Source organism: Myodes glareolus, chromosome 5 (genome assembly GCF_982192425.1).
Source record: "Myodes glareolus chromosome 5, mMyoGla1.1, whole genome shotgun sequence".
Classification (NCBI taxonomy): domain Eukaryota; kingdom Metazoa; phylum Chordata; class Mammalia; order Rodentia; family Cricetidae; genus Myodes; species Myodes glareolus.
This window is the reverse complement of record NC_142030.1, coordinates 78,699,847-78,703,850: the sequence shown is the minus strand read 5'-3', so window position 1 is coordinate 78,703,850 and position 4,004 is coordinate 78,699,847. Positions and strand designations below refer to the sequence as shown.

The window sequence follows — 4,004 nt, the reverse complement described above, 5'->3', positions numbered from 1 at the left end:
ACTTTATGGAAAAACAAAAAAAAACAGGATAGCCAAAACAATCTTATATAATAAAGGAACTTCTGGAGGTATAACCATCCCTGACTTCAAACTCTATTACAGAGCTACAGTATTGAAAACAGCTTGGTATTGGCATAAGAACAGAGTTGTCGACCTATGGAATAGAATAGAAGACCCAGATATTAACCCACAAACCTATGAGCACTTGATTTTTGACAAGGGAGCTAAAGTTATGCAATGGAAGAAGGAAAGCATCCTTAACAAATGGTGCTAGCGTAACTGGATGTCAATCTGTAGAAGAAAGTAGATCCATATCTATCACCATGCACAAAAATCAAGTCCAAATGGATTAAACCTCAACATTAATCTGACCACTTTGAACCAGATAGAAGAGAAAGTGGGAAGTAGTCTACAAGAAATAGGCACAGGAGACCACTTCTTAGGTAGAACCCCCGTAGCACAGACAATAAGAGAATCAATGAATAAATGGGACCTCCTGAAACTGAGAAGCTTCTGTAAAGCAAAGGACACTGTCAGTAAGACAAAAAGGCTACCTTCTGACTGGGAGAAGATCTTCACCAATCAAACAAAAGATCTTCCCCTCATCAGACAAAGGTCTGATCTCCAAAATATACAAAGAACTCAAGAAACTAGACACTAAAACTCTAATTAACCCAATTAAAAATGGGTACTGATCTGAACAGAGAATTGTCAATAGAAGAAGTTCGAATGTCCAAAAGACACTTAAGGTCATGCTCAATATCCTTAGCGATCAGGGAAATGCAAATCAAAACAACTATGAGATACCATTTTAAACCGGTCAGATTAGCTAAACTCAAAAGCACCAATGATAGCCTATGCTGGAGAGAATGTGGAGTGAGGGGAATACTCATCCATTGTTGGTGGGAATGCAAACTTGTGCAGCCACTGTGGAAATCAGTGTGGCAGTTTCTCAGGAAACTGGGAGTCAACCTCCCTCAGGACCCAGCAATTCTGCTCTTTGGAATATACCCAAGAGATGACCTATCATAGTACAAAAGAATTTGTTCAACTATGTTCATAGCAGCACTATTTGTAATAGCCAGAACCTGGAAACAACCTAGGTGCTCCTCAATAGAAGAATGGTTAAAGAAGGTGTGGAACATATATACATTAGAGTATTACTCGGCGGTAAAAAACAATAACATCTTGAATTTTGCATGCAAATGGATGGAAATAGAAAATGCTTTACTGAGTGAGGTAACCCAGACCCAAAAAGAGGAATATGGTATGTACTCACTCATAAGTGGATTCTATCCATAATGAAAGGTCTTTGAGCTGATTAGTCATGATCCTAGAGAAGCTAAATAAGAAGATAAACCTGAAAAAAATCATGTAGTTATCCTCCTGGATATTGGAAGTATACAAGAGTGCCAGGCAACCTTGGGTGCACCGGGGGAGGGGGCTTAGAAGGGGAGAGGGTTAGAGAGGGGAGTAGGGGAGGATTGGGGAAAGCTTGGGGATTGGGATGGGAGGGAGGGAGGAAGGATGGATATGGGAGCAGGGAAGTATATATCTCAACTAAGGGAGCCATTTTGGTGTTTACAAGAGACTTTACTCTAGAGGGGTTCCCAGGTCCAAGGAGAGATTCCCCAGATTGTTCCCTGGTGGTCGGTCTCTTAATTCACAGAAAGACTTTGGCCTTTGGACTGTGATTGAGTCCCCTTTCTCTTCTGGGATTGGAACCTTCTTCTCAGATGGTGAATACCTCAACTAGCTTGACTGTGGAGCTGAGCATGTGGACCGAGATGAGTTGTTGCCTCTCACCTCGTGCCTTCTGATAGCTTCCTTCCTTGCTGCCCCTCCTCATAGGCTCCTCTGGGACCTATCATGAATGGTTCCCCTTCACCCACCAGCGCTGCCACCAGCCCCTCCCTGAAGTTGGCAAGAGTTCTCTGAGGCCCGTGTGAAGGCTGCTCCCCTGGATCTTGCCCATCGTTTTCACCTCTACCTGGCCTCACACCCACAGTATACGGAGCCTGGGGAGAAAATTGCCGTTTCTGGCCATTTTGTTCAGCTATTCCTGCAACACTTGGTAGCTGAGATGGTCTGGGCCTTGGGCTCACTCTCTCCAATTGTCCTGGTATCCTTGAGCCTTGACCAGAAGACATGGGGTGAGCGGCAACAACTGGCTACATCTTCTGAGGACCTAGTTGGCCCCCTTCATTCCTCAGTCTCTTCCTCCTCTACAGTGTCCTCAAAGCCAGAGCTCAGGAAATGCTTTTCCCTCTGTTCTGTGGGTCTCTCATTCAAGCGATTCTGTAAGAGGCATCCTGCAGTGGTGAAAAGCCATTGACACTTCTTTCCCTGCTGGTCCTCTGAAGACCACATAAGGTCCGCCATCCCTAGGTGGAAACAGCAACCTCTAGTGGTGCTGGAACAATTGATAGGGGATTGGCTAGTGATAGAATATCCCCTAGGGAGAGATAGTCTTACCACTCTGAGAGGCTGAGACTGAGTCATGGAGGGGAAACCTTGAAAGATGGAGCAGGAATGGTAGAAAGAAGAACTGCTCAGTTTTATATGGGTGAAGAAGCTGCCCAAAAAGAGAGAGATTCATTACCAGCTGGAGTGGATCATGGAGGGGAGGCTGCTGTGTTGACCTCTGGGGGAGGAGGGCAGCCTCAGTGACAGAAATGCCACCTACTGCTCCAAAGTGAAGGAGAAGGGGGAAGTCACTTGGAGTTCTTCGTACTACTCAAGACATCCCAGATTCAACTCTGTATTCCCTGTTCTACTATCACTGATGGCTGCACAGTCAAGGTCCTAGAAGTGCCTGGTAGGGAGAACACATTTGTGGTTAAGGTAGAAGGCCCTTCAGAGTACATTCTTGAGACTACTGATGCACTTCTTGTGAAGGCCTGGATGTATGACAACCAGAACAGTCCAAGCTCAGGACAATGTACTGCTATCAGCTGCCATCCCATGACCCTTCACCTCGCCCCTGGAACCTCCTTCCTCACAAAGGATAACACAGACAGCATGGAATTTGTTAACCTGCCTGAAACACTCAGAGAGGCTGCTCAGCCAGGATCCCCTGCTGGAACACAGCAAGAGTAATGACCACCTGTCAAAAGGGGCTTATGGGAGGCTTTCCAGCTGGCCGTCAGCATCTGTCTCCCCTAGTTCTGCCTTCATTTCTCCCTCCCACTTTGACTCATTGGAACTTCTTCCTCTTCTTCCTCTGGAATTGACCCTTCATATTCCCATTAGGAAGGGACCACCAGCAGAGACAGTTCATCTGCTGTCAACCTCCTACCCTCCCCTGAATTCTCCAGAAGCAGTCACAGGGTTGTTTCTGTTCCAGGGAGAGTCAGAGAGTGCTGAGGGGTATCAGTCTCTCTCAGGATATTTTTGGTTTCATGGCATGCTCCTTCGACTTGAGGCTGCCCAGTTAGTGCTGGAAGGAGGCACTGGATCCCTTGGTGTCTTCCTGGTATGTCACAGTGAGACGAGATGTGGTCAATATATCCTCACTTTCAACTTCCAGGGCAAGACTAATCATTTGTTTTGTCACTGAATGAAGTATGTCACTGCCGGGTCCAACATCTGTGGTTACAGTTCATTTTGATATGCTTGAGCACTTCTTAGTGCATCCATCCCTGTGGAGTATGGAGGCTAAATACACCTGACACATATCCCATATCAGATCGCGTAAATGGCTGCTAGGAATGCTAGCAACTAGCAACCTACAGAGTAGACTACCTTGTAACATGAGGGGCCAGCTTGTTGGGGTTTCAGTCCCGCCCAGTACCCCACAACCGGCAACTCCCAATGAAAAATCACACACAAGACTCCATAAGGTTATAAACAGATTGGCCCATTAGGTCAGGCTACTTATTAGCTCTTATAACTTTTGTTACCCCATTATCCTTATCTATGTCAGCGACACGGTACCTTTGTCAGCTAGGCAGCTTACATCTTGCCTCTTCGGTGGTCTGCGCATCACTACCTAATTATGAGTA

General features: G+C 46.0%; 1 pseudogene; it reads left to right on the top strand.

Annotated features, from left to right (window-relative positions):
- Positions 1-1,873: 1,873 nt before the first annotated feature.
- LOC125398371 (SH2B adapter protein 1 pseudogene) lies at positions 1,874-3,671 on the top strand (annotated as a pseudogene).
- The last annotated feature ends 333 nt before the right edge of the window (positions 3,672-4,004 follow it).